Source organism: Oncorhynchus masou, chromosome 13 (genome assembly GCF_036934945.1).
Source record: "Oncorhynchus masou masou isolate Uvic2021 chromosome 13, UVic_Omas_1.1, whole genome shotgun sequence".
NCBI classification, from domain to species: domain Eukaryota; kingdom Metazoa; phylum Chordata; class Actinopteri; order Salmoniformes; family Salmonidae; genus Oncorhynchus; species Oncorhynchus masou.
The window spans coordinates 36,054,191-36,067,297 of record NC_088224.1 but is presented as its reverse complement, the minus strand read 5'-3'; the positions used below and the strand labels follow the sequence as shown (position 1 = coordinate 36,067,297).

The window sequence follows — 13,107 nt, the reverse complement described above, 5'->3', positions numbered from 1 at the left end:
TCCCCTCTCAGCCATGCTTCTTGGTGTTTCTCACTTAACAGCGGAAGGCTTTTGTGCTTGGCAACAGAGGTATTTGCCTGTTCTGTCACAAAGATGATAATAAATAGCCTTGTTTATCAACAAATTGGAGACAGTACAAAGAAACCAAATCTAGTAAACATGAGATGAAAGAGCCCAGAAAATACATTGTTTCAAAAGACAGATTAACTTTTTTGCCACACATTAAAATAGAGAAACGGCCTGACCACTGATCTAACAGAATGATGAGAGCAGGGGGGGTATGGAGGAATCAAAGACCAGCCATTGCTGAGTCTGGAGTTCTGTATTTCCACAAAGAGGCTTTGGAGAATCCTTTCCTCCAGGATAAAGTAGTAAAGCAGAAAGGAGAGGGTTTGGTACAAAGCTGAGCTCACCGCTTCCCGATATCCTCCTGACACAATAGATCGATCACTTTGTACGAGTGATTTTCCATTTTAACCGCAGCCTATGTAAATTCACAGGTTATGAATCAATGGGATCTATCTGTGCACTTTTTAAGCCCTCCATTTTGAATACAGCGCTAGGCACCGTAAAATGCCACAACCTCGTCTACTCGCTTCCTGACGCTTTACGCCACGGTGAAGTACTTAATCATTGTGCATGCTCTTACATTGTTATGACACCTTACAGACATTACAGGGTACAGTCTGGCATGTTATTAACCGAAACGCATGGCAAGTCAAAGGCTGTTTGTCACAAATGGTTTCTAGGAGAGAGGAAAACCAGGTCAAAATGCCTGTTCCTCAGCAAGATCATCCCTCTGGCTCAATAGGCCTAAAATGGATTTGGTGGAGATCAGCCTACGGATAACACAAATCTCTGTTCAGTTGTCTTGATATACAACAAAGAAATTCACTGTGTGTGAATGCTTGCTCTTAAGAGAGCTCTTAAGTGTTTCCTTTAAAAAAATATTGAATACATTGATGATTTGGCAATATTTATGCAATGCAAAAATTCTCCTTATGCACAAAAAGCTTATTTCTCTCAAATGTTGTGCACAAATGTGTTTACATCCCTGTTCGTGAGTATTTCTTGTTTGCGAAGATAATCCATCCACCGGACAGGTGTGGCATATCAATAAGCTGATTAAACAGCACGATCATTACACAGGTGCACCTTGTGCTGGGGGACAATAAAAGGCCACTAAAATGTGCAGTTTTGTCACACAACACAATACTACGATGTCTCAAGTTGAGGGAGCGTGCAATTAAAATGCTGACTTGCAGAAATGTCTACCAGAGTTGATGCCAGAGAATTGAATGTTAATTTATCTACCATAAGCAGAGAATTTGCCAGTACGTCCAACCAGCCTCACAACCGCAGACCACGTGTAACCACACCAGTCCAGGACCTCCTCATCCAGCTTCTTCACCTGTGGGATCGTCTGAGACCAGCCACCCGGACAGCTGACGAAACTGAGTATTTATATCTGTAATAAAGTCATTTTGCGGGGAAAAACTCCTGATTGCTCCCCAGTGGGTGGGCCTATGCCCTCCCAGGCCCACCCATGACTGCGCCCCTGCCCAGTCATGTGAAATCCATAGATTAGGGTCCATTTCATTTATTTAAATTGACCGATTTCTTTATATGAACTGTAACTCAGTAACACTGTTGAAATTGTTGCATTTATATTTTTGTTCAGCATAGAGAGAGTGCCTTGAAACAAGGCACTGGACCGTGAGAGAAAAACTGGGATAAGCTTTCATCATGACAGCTAATCCAGCAGCCATCTTTCATTGCCTGGTGTCATGCTGAAGGACAAACACCAAAAGAGCCTTCTCTCCTAGAAAAGAGACATAGAGGGGAGAATGAGAGAGAGGGGGGGTGGAGAGATGGATGAAATGAGGAAAGAAAGCAGTGCTTTGGAGAGAGACCACAGGAGAAAGAGCGAGAAAGTGTTAATCAACAGTGAGAGTACACTCCCAACCACACACACAAACACGTCCACACAGCTGTAGAGAGACGGGGGAGACAAACAGTCCTGTTTGTAGCGGGTGGCTAGCAGGCGTGGTGCTAAGCCTTGGCAGAGGGACCATTAAGTGTGAGCATGTGATAAATGCACTGGGCTCCACAGACCTGAAGTTCTCATTACTCTGTGTGCAGTAGAGAGCTGCAGAGCCATCGCTCATGAAGGATGGGGGATCCATTGGCTGTGTGAATGTGTATCGGCGTGCATGCGTATGGTGCGCGTGCGTGTCCATCTGTGTGCAACTTGACCAACACAACACTATTCATATCAATCAATGACTCCCATTCATATTCTCTCTCTGGCACGGAGGGCGTAGCCTTTTGGGCAATAGGGTACAGTGAGAGGGGAGGTGGAGTGGTAACATAAGCCCTGTGTTATCAAGCCCCTTAGAAACACACACTGTGGGCTTAACGTCGCATTCCTTTGCCCTCCGCAAACTCTATTTCTGCCCTTCTCGTCTCTCTTGGCCGTCATCTATGGAATTTCCCCAGGCGACTCCAAGGCCAGAACCACTTTGGGGACGGGGACGGGGGGGGGTTGCATCAAATGAACAGCTAGCGGAAAGAAAGAGCCAACGTTGCCTGAAGGAAGGAGGTACGTTTATTTTTATTTGATACGTTTGATATGTCGAAAGCCTGTGCCGGTTGCCCTCAAGAGGGTCAAGTTAGAGTCATAACTCTAAAGTGTGTTCCATGCAAATGTAAGAACATACAGCTTTAAGAGAGCAGGGCTCAAGAAATGATCAAGTCACTATGATTCAGAGCTATCATTTTATGATTCTATTAACTTTGGGGAAGAGACAATTAATTCCACATTGGAAATAAAAGGGGGGGGGTGTACTCTGTTTTCGAATCGCATCAAAGTCATTCTATTCGATTGTCAGTGAGAACAGGGGAAGGGCAAGAGGCTGTTATTAAACTGTTTGAAAGAGATTCTCAATTAAATCAAGGACGCTGAACAATGAGCGAAGGTGGCAAAAGAAAAGAGGCGAAAGATGAATGTCAGATTAGACAGATGAAGGGGTTTAAAATAGGCCCTCACTCATCTTCAGGGAGAGATCAGAAGCAGGACTGGAGGGTCCCTCGTTCTCCCTCCCTCTTTTTTTCCACTTCCTCCCTTCTCTCTGCAATCTTTCTCCATCCCCACTCGCTCTCTCTTCCTATGCCCTTTCTTATGCTTCCCTATCTTCAATCATCACGCTTTCTTATTTGGATCTGTTGGACTCGAATATTCAGTCTGGAACTCGAATCGTCGGTCTGGAACTCAAATTGTCGGTCTGGATCTCAAATTGTCGGTCTTGAACTCAAATTGTCGGTCTTGAACTCAAATCGTCGGCCTGGAACTCAAATCGTACTTCTATTGTTTCTCTTCCCATGCCACTTTGCTTTCTCCCCTCTCATCTCGGCCTACCGCTTTGGTCCACTTCTTTGATCACCCTATACCCAGAACAGCATAACACCATGCATGTCGTACAATGTTATACGACCCTGGCTTCTGATCCCAGGACAGTTCCAAACACATTGAACATCCTCCGAGCAGCCAGCTACTGTACCAGTCTCATCTAGGCCATATGAACTTTGTCAACAAAGAATTACATTGTCTTTCTGTACGCAGCCAAGCTTCTAAAACACTGTTGGTGATAGTAGAGCTATCACAAATAAAACGGATTGACTGTCCTCGCAGGTATAAACGCAAGCTCTCATTCTCTTGAAACAACCCAAATCTGCAACCTTCCAGAGAGTCCACGTCTGAGCCTTACTGTTTGTGAGAAAGTGTGTGTATCTCTTCGTGTCCAGCAAGTGTGTGTTCGTGCGAGCCCATAGATTGCTCTATTTTCCTATTAAGTCTCCTTTCACGGTTTCTCGGCGTGTGTCTGTGAGCCCATAGGGACAGAAGCTGTGGCCCCCTTTCTTCTAAAAATAGGCCAGTCTTTAGTGTCCCTAATACTCGACTGGACCGGCTGACACAGCGATAATTGGGGGGTGTTGAAAGCAACAGTGAGACATGGGAGTGATTACCAAGCAAGAGGGCTTTGCATCACAGAAGTGCTTCTCTTTCTGGGCTCTGCTCCCTGGTGTGCATGCCACCTAACAACTAGCCCTGTGAGACTTTAGCAAGGTTTAGAGTGATTGATGTTCACGGTGTGTGTGTGTGTCAGAGCAAGTGGATGTATGCCTTTGTGTGTGAAGCAATTGGATACCCTCAGTTCCCCTTCTGCGGCACTTTGAGAAAAAGGTCATGTCGCGCCTGTGGTGAGGACATCCCAGAGCTGGGTTTCTGCGGTCACTCATTCCCTGGACAGCCGTCTGCTGGGGAATCGATACTTTGACCTCCAGTGCTGTTCTGTGTCAGCATAGAGGTGCATTATTGGACAGCTCCAGGTGCTAGTGTGTGAGAGCTATGTGCCTGTTATCACCACCATTGCTGTCCCGAGATCTCATCTAGCCACATGCATCGAAAGCCATCTTTCCCCTTATCGCTATACGGTGCCTTTCCCTCTTTCACACCAAGTCGTCCTCCTCTTTCTCCCATTTGCTCTTTTGCGTTCTCTCCGCTCTCCATGTCTTCATCCTCCCCCCGCTCTTTCTCTTTGGATTTAAATGGAGTTTGACGTTTCTATGGCAACTTGAGTGTTATCGACAGAGCTTATGTCTTCTAACCTTCAGCGGTGGCCTCTCCTCAATAGGTGGGCTGGTGTTTATTCAGAAATCCATAACGCGCCATTTTAAGAGCAGTAAGCGAAACCATGGTCTTTAAGAGCTGGTGTCAGTGTCCTTGGGCATTTCTTGCAAGCGGCAGCAGCGCCTTAGCCACTTATCAAGAAGGCAGGCACTTGTACTGCAGTAGAAAGACATCTTGAGAAATGATCCAAAGCACTCCGTTTGCAATCTCCAGATGGAAACCTGGGCAAAAGGCCGGTCCTTTTCATACTGTCTCCTCATTGTCCATCTACCGGTGCTATTATATGGCCAGTATGAAACAAGTATGAATGAGGATTGATGTTGCAACTCCCCTTGGGTTATTGGGTAATTTAAAAAAAAGAAGAAATATTTCACTTAAAGCTATGCAGCAGTCTACACAGCGCTCTACACAGCAGTAGCGGCTTTGTGAGTATTTTGTCATTAAGCCCAATGGTTGGCCTGTCACCTGGGGATCGATGTGCTAAGACTCCGTGACCGTCTCCTCCTCTGAGGGATATAAGGAGGTGACAGTTCCCATGGTTTCCCCTGCCTGCCTCATCGATCGCAGCCGGGGAGAGGAGGTAGGAACGTCGATTTGTGTCACATTTCTTGCCGTGAAGCTGACTCCGAACCCACCTTTCTTGCTGTAGCTACATTCTGAGGAGGCAACCCAACTGATTGGCTCAAACGCATTAAGGAAATAAATTCCAGAAATTCACTTTTAACAAGGCACACCTGTTAATTGAAATGCATTCCAGGTGACTACCTCATGAAGCTGGTTGAAAGAATGCCAAGAGTGTGCACAGTTGTTATCAAGGCAAAGGGTGGCCGCTTTGAAGAACCTCAAATATATTTTGATTTGTTTAATACTTTTTTGGTTACTACATAATTCCATATGTGGTATTTCATAGTTTTGATGTATTCCCTATTATTCTGTGGAAAATAGTAAAAATAAAGAAACACCCTGGAATGAGTTGGTGTGTCCTAACTTTTGACTGGTACTGTATATATGCAAAGAAATATGATTTTACTGACTTACAGTTCATGTAAAGATATCAGTCAATTGAAATATATTAATGAATCCCTAATCTATGGATTTCACATGACTGGGCAGTGGAGCAGGCATGGGTGGGGCCTGGGAGAACATAGGTCCACCAACTTGGGAGCCAGGCCCAGCCAATCAGATCAGTTTCCTTTCACAAAAGGGCTTTTATTACAGATAGAAATACTCCTCAGTTTCACCAGATGTCCGGGTCGCTGGTCTCAGACAATCCCGCAGGTGAAGAAGCCGGATGTGGAGGACTTGGGCTGGCGTGGTTACACGTGGTCTGCGGTTGTGAATCTGGTTGGATGTACTGCCAAAATCCCTAAAACGACTTTGGTGGTGGCTTGTGGTAGAGAAATTGACATTCAATTTTCTGGCAACCGCTCTGGTGGACATTCCTGCATGCCAATTGCACTCTCCCTCAAAACTTGGAGACATATGTGGCATTGTGTTGTGTGACAAAAATAAAACTTTGGAGAGTGCATGTGAAAACCCCATAATCAAACAAACACAATATTCAGAAAGTACAAAGTGGACATTCTATACAGGGTCAGAATAATGTCAACGTCCTCCCTTTCTGCTCAAGGTGTGCCTTATCAAATGATTATCAAATGATTTAAAAGTGACCCTATGTTGACCACTCAGTTGGGTGTGAGTGAGGAAAGACTACCCCTGCAATTACATTTGAGAATCATCTCGCATGCTTTTCCATTTAGTCAGAAACCGTAAACCCAGCTGAAAATTCAGGTGAGCCAACATTCTATCCAAATACTGACTAAAAATGAATTGCTGTGGAATAATGACTGACAACTCGTCAACACTCTGGCCCAAAACTAACAGGGTTTCTTCACACCTGGGCTGAATGGTCTACCCGTACCTCTGACTGTTACCATGTCTATTTTCACCTTTACTCTCAGCAAACTTCCCTGCACAAAGCCAACCTCGGCACACCTGACAGTGCAGCAGTCCCATTCAATCCCACACAAAGGATTCTGCCAACATGGCTGATAGGAGTTCAAGATCCGCGAGGAGACCCGTCTGTCCGAAAGTAGAACCTCTCCACAGCCCGTTTGCTAACTGTTTTCTCATGGCTCTCCTGTCCCTCTGCAGCACACGTACGTTGAGCAGTAATGTTTGGAACATCGAGTCGCAATGAATAAATAAAAAATCACAGTATCGAATCGCAATACATATCATATCGGCTCCTAAGTATCGTGACAAAAACGTATTGTGAGGTCCCTGCAAATTCCCAGCCCTAGTGACAACATTGAGAGAGAGAGAGAGAGAGAGATCAGAGTAATATCGTTAGGGCCACACACAATTGACTTGGCTAACCATATGTCTCCGGAGCTTATACAAGTGCTGCCAATTTAGATATTGCACCAGTAACTGCATCAATGTTGTGATCGGCATTGCAATAGGGGGATTACAATACTTTGGGACTTTGCTGATCAAGTAAAGTGCATAACGAAATCAAAATCACCGGGCTGATAGATTCAATCACCCAAGACGACCTCTCCCATGTTGCTATTGCTTTTACCTACTGCTCCCCTGAGCTCAATGAGAAATCTAACCGTCCTGCAATAGGAGGGAAACTCGTTGATACTCACAGTCTTGAACCTGCGGAGACTGGCAGATGAAGCGTGCAATCAGTCACTGTAGTCGAAGTTCCCAGGAAGTGGAAGAAACAATGGTTCAGAAAGAAGAGAGGGAGGTGGGGGTGGACCCCCGCAGAGTGGTCCTCAGCCAAGTCCTGTGATGACAAGAATAACAACATTTATATCAGAAACGTCGACTTTTCTAAACACACAACAAAATGGCCCCGTCTCATTTTCGCTTCACCCCTCTGACCGTCCAATCCAGGGTTTGTGATTGTCGTTAGGGAGACAGAGTGGGAGAGAGAGGGCCTCCTAATGTAATCAGCATACAAACATTGACAAATCCATCTGTTTGGGGCGCAATGGAGGGCAAGAGTGGTTGACTCAAAACGTCAATGGTGACCTCAACATGGTCCCCTATTAGTGGGGAATGGCGGTCAGTGGCATTAGGTTTGACTGACATCCACGTAAACAGATCTCGATCATAAAATGACGACACAATCTGTCTGTCTGCAAATTTAACCATTAATTCCCCAAAAATATAAAAATAACTATCATTAGAATAGCATCCTTCCTTACCGTGCTGTTAGATCACTATTAAAACAAAAACAATCATGTTAAAAGTAGCCTATTTCCTGGATTTGACCATTTTTACTGGAGGGAATGTTTTTTTTGTTTTTGTTGAATAACCTTTACTAATCAGATTTGTTTGAAACGAAGCCTTGGTCCAATTATAATTTAACTTGACTAACGAGCGTGAGCTCCAGAGTTAAAACACACAGCGGTGCCCCACAGGAGACTGGCTGAGGCACTCTAATCTAATCTTACCAGAGAGGAACATGACCACTGAGGTGAGGCCATAGCGCAAACCTGCTACCGTGGCAACGGCAACCCAGAGAGACCACCTGGCCAATAGGAAGCCGAATAAGAGACGAATGGAAAGGCTCTAGGCCCTCAGGCCTCGTAATGGCCCTATTGTTATGATCCATCATCTGTCTGTATTACCCCGTCGCTGCCTTTTTATCTTGTCCTTTCTCCAACAAAACAATGTTTGAGGGTTTTATCCTGATATGCCGCTTTTCCCCCCCATTTCACCCTCTGATGCCTTTCCCATTCTCAATCTGTCCGTCAGCTCGACTTCCTCCGAGTCAGGATTTGTAATACAGATCATTTTTAGATTCCACAACGAGCCCGGTTGTTGCCTTTCTGTTGATCTACAGTCTCTTTATCCATCACTCTTTTACCCAAAGTACAGCCCCTTTCTTCATTCCGCTGGCCCTTTCATTTTAGACAAATGCCTTTGTTTATATCGCTTATTCCACGATAATAATGTTCACTGTATGGTCTTTTTACACTGCCAATGTTTGATTTTATTTTGTACACCAAGTCACAAAATCCCTCCGTCATTAAAAAAATAAAAAATAAATCCATCACAACGGGAGTCGTTTGTACTGTATTTGACAAACTTCATTGAGTGTTTGACGCATGCTTAAACAAGTTGTCTGTCAGGTTGTTTGACTACTGGATGAATTGGATGTTTGGCTGATACCAGGAAGCTATCTGGAGTTGGGAGGGGGGGGGCAATGAATTACTCCATTGATGCATTTTGGTGATTTATTGTGAGCGGTTTGACTTTGGGAGACAATAATGGTATGTTAGGACAAAGATCAATGCAGCTTGCTTGGCCATATCTCTAGTCCTTCCAAAGACTGGACATACTACCGGTCCTGGAACGCTTGGGTAATGGGGCCATTTTTCAAGTTGATTCCAGTTTCCCTCTAGGCAAGGCAGTGAAAAATAATCTACAATAAGGACACCGATCTGAGAGAGTGATTGCATAAAAGGGCGTGCCTGTGACAGCTACCTCTCATGGCCAACATGTCTACAGGGAATCTATCTGGATTTAACCATGAGCTGAGACAAAGACCAATAAATAAAGGGAGAGGCAGAGAGAGCAAGGCAGAGAGAGAGGCAGAGAATGAGAGCAGGCAGAAATGGGGTGATGCAGAGGTAAAGAAAATGGAAATATGAAAGAATGATGTAGAAGTGTGGTGGTGGGGGGGGGGGGTTGAATGAGGATGAATAAGTGGCAGAGAGAAAGACATCCGCAATAAAGAGAATAATTGACTGGGGAAAATGGTTATGAGAGACAGGAACAGGTGAAGAAAGGTTAAGCTCAAACAGGGCGGACAGACAAATCTACATACAAGAAGATTCTGAGAAAGGAGGCTGCAGTCCCAAAAAGGAGGCTGCAGTCCCAAACTAACAGCAAAACGAGAGCGTAGCCTGACAAACAGGCATCCACCCGGAGAGATGCTGTGGACACACTCCAGCTGACTAAGCCGAGCCACTAACGCGAGCGCAAAGACAAATAAGTGCCCTAGAAACATTACTCTGAATTATTCCAATGTTCAGAAATGATGTGGCTAGGTGTATGAGCACCTATTTTCCCCCCGCTTGTTTTAGTTCCTAATTCCGTGGTGCCCATATTCTCATTTATATTCGAGCCCATCTCCTCTTCAATCTGACTTAAACTACAGCTACACTTCTCTCAATGTGCCCCTCAAGAACAAATATGGTTCCTCAAGAAGCTAGCAGACATGGTTGTGACCAATGATTAATGAGTTCTAACGAGTATCCCGGCCTGCCTTAACCAAGTCCATTTTCTCAATCTGTCCCCGTGGCAACACCGGGTCGTAATGAGGCTCATCCTCGTTAGGCCATGATTCATTGACTCCACTCCCCCTCACACTTAATGAAAACCTCTGCTTCCTTCCTCCTTCCTCCTCCTCTCTTTTCCTTTCCACTCAACTTCTCCCCTTTAAATGTCCATCCCTCTTTCTCAAACAGGCCCTCCTCGCCGATCCTTCGGTTTGTATTAGGACTCCTGACTTTCTCCCCGTCTCAACCCGGTCTCCCTTTCTCTCCAGCGTTCTATACCTTCACTCATTTATTCCCCTCTTCTTTTTTCATCACTTCTCCTCCATGGCTGCCCGACAGCCTGACAGTTAGGTTGGAACCGTCACTTGTGATCAATTGGCGTGACCTCACTTCCTGTTCTGAAACGAGCACATCAATAAAATGACTCCCAACCAGTCAGGGGATTTCCAGTCTGTTCGGAGTCACAGAAGACATCAGTTCCAATGAACAGTGCTGAACATCCTTGTGGGATAACCGTAACGATTCCCGATTACTCACAAAACATGGCGAAGAGCGTTTCATCACAGGAGGAACGTTACTACTCCACACTACAGAGCACTAATGATACGATCCCCGCTGATATTTTGCGGATGGGACTCAGAGGGGAGAGAACGTCTATTGAAATGAGTTTGTGTGGCGCGTGTGTATGCACCTCCGTGCATGTGCGAACGTGTCCGACGGAGATTAAGCATTTCAGCCCCCCTGGAAGCCATTTGCTGGTTGCCCTTGGTAACAGGTAGTGAGAGACCTCTGCTTTAACAGGGTTTAATAAGAATCAATGTCATCACTGCCCAATTGGCGAAACGCCCTCCCCCCAGTCATACTTGAGGGAAACGGACACACACACACCAGAGCTTCACGTGTTCCAGAAGCCCCTCTCCCCCACACACACTCTAGAGCCATCACAGCCACTCCCCTCAGAGCACTTCTACTGCAATGACGTGGGGGGTCAGCTGAAGGGAAGGAGCTGATTGGCTGAATCACTGCTGGGATTACAATAGTAGTAAAGTGGAGTGCAGCAAGGTCAAGGATAACCCTACAGACCCTTTGGGGGTGGTTTTGACGTTTTTACAATGGTGGGTGGGTTATTCAAGGGGTTAATTTAGTAACAGAGTGCCACAGGGGTTAATCCCAGGACCCCTCTGTTTTCCACGGGTTCATCTGTCTGTTAACTCTGGGATATGCCATTTGGGACAACGCAGGAGACTACACACGGTAGCAACGAGACAAAGACGTCATGCGCTTTCACTGCCCACTATTGTCAGCTGGGTAATCAGAATGGCTTACTGCCTGATGACAAACAATGTCCGGGCGACATACGCAGGCAGGCAGGCAGGCAGGCAGGCAGACACTCAGAGTTCATCCATATCTCCGAACGTATAAACATAACGGTTTTTCTTCAATTGGAACAAACTTAAGGGAGGATGCATTCCAACAGTAAGGGCTTGAACAAGATGTCAAATCGGGACTGAGCAATTAACCCCAATTATGGGGCAAACTGTGATAAGGGGATGAACAAAGCAAGGTCTCATAAGCTCTTTTGTTGCCACATCTCTCCATAACTCTCGTATACTGCAGTCCAAAAGATGGGGGTAAAAAACAGTATTTTTGGTGCAGGGAAATTGTCAAAATTAAAGGAGAAGAGGGAGGGTGGAGAGGAAGGCTGGAGAGCAAGTGGAGAGGGAGACGTGAGGGAGAGGAAGGAAAAGATGTGAAGAGAGGATAAACAAAGACGTCACAAGAAGGAAGAGGGGAGACGAGGAGAAGAGTGCGTGTAAGGAAAGGAGGGGAAAATAACGAGAGAGCGGTGGAAGAGTGCAGACAGAGATGAAGAAGAGTGGCAGAGAAGCAGAGATAGGGGAGAGAGAGAGGGAGAAAGAAGAGGGAGCGAGAGAGATAAAGAAACAGAGCAAGGGAGTAGCCAGGCAGAACTAATTGAAGACCCACTGGTGAGGTGGAGTGGGTGCCTCTGTGTTGCCTGGAGCGAAGGCTCAAGGCGGTTGTTGCCCAGGAACCCTCCCCCTCTCTCTCTACGGCTGTTGATGGAATTGGCTAATTGGATCAGACAGATTACAGATGTCTAAGGACGCAGGCTAACTGTTTGTGCGTAGGTGTGTGTGTGTCTTTATGAATGTATCTCTATGGTTGCTTTTGTGACTTATGGAGAATTGTGTTTCTAATTCCCAGAGACCGGTTTCAGATGCAACCACTACTCACAAGAGGGCCATTTTATGTGTATCGTGCAATATTTGTGCATATTTGTATGTGGGTAGACGTGCATAACTAGTGTACCAAATATGCTTATGAGTATATAGCTCACACACATTCATGCGGGCTGGTCCACAACTTATATCCTATGAAAAACGTATTATGCCTAGAGTTTCACCATACAGTTCATTGAACGCTCAAGTATAAATTCCATAGCGCATCACTTTAGGTCACCGGTAAACTTGTATGCTCAACGGTGAAGTTTTTTTTTTTTGCTACGGGAAGTTATAGCTTTACATTTCAATTGGGAAACGCCTAATGGTTGTGTTTTTGTAGTCTTATGATTATGATTGGGACCTACTGGCTTATTACGTCTGAGTGATGCTGTGTGTGGCTGCTGTCTTTCATTCGGCCCTATGCAGTGGTGTCGTGGAGTCTGGAGAAGTGGGTATATTAAAATTGCCAAAATGGGCTGCCCAGCGAAGGAAAGGCACCCTGTGTGAAGAATCCTGTGTTTTCCTATATATTTTTTTCAGTTTTGCCCTCTCAAAATCACACTTTTTTTAATTGTAGAAAAACAACAAGAAATGTGATGTTCTGTCCAGAGGGGGTGCTGAGGAGTATTTTGGTAATAATGTATCATCTTTGTTCAATCTGATTGGGTGGGCCTGGGTCCCTGATGCAAACAGGGCATAATGACTGAATTGCGCATCACAAATAGCCTACTAACTAAGACCTTGGACTAAACTTTTTCAATGCCTTGTTTGCATACCCATTGTTGTCTTAGCATTTACTGGTAGATAGTTATAACTAAGTTGAAATGTCTTTCCTACCAACCCTACCGATGTCATTCTTCTGTGAGCTGCT

General features: G+C 45.3%; 1 protein-coding gene across 2 annotated transcripts in view; it reads right to left on the bottom strand.

Annotated features, from left to right (window-relative positions):
- Positions 1-13,107, bottom strand: part of LOC135552178 (semaphorin-6D-like) — a 96,871-nt gene that overhangs the window by 35,568 nt on the left and 48,196 nt on the right. For both annotated transcript variants that reach the window (XM_064983635.1, XM_064983636.1), the window contains exon 3: positions 7,345-7,487. The gene's annotated coding sequence lies outside the window, so the exon portion shown is untranslated. The remainder of the gene's footprint in view (positions 1-7,344; positions 7,488-13,107) is intronic.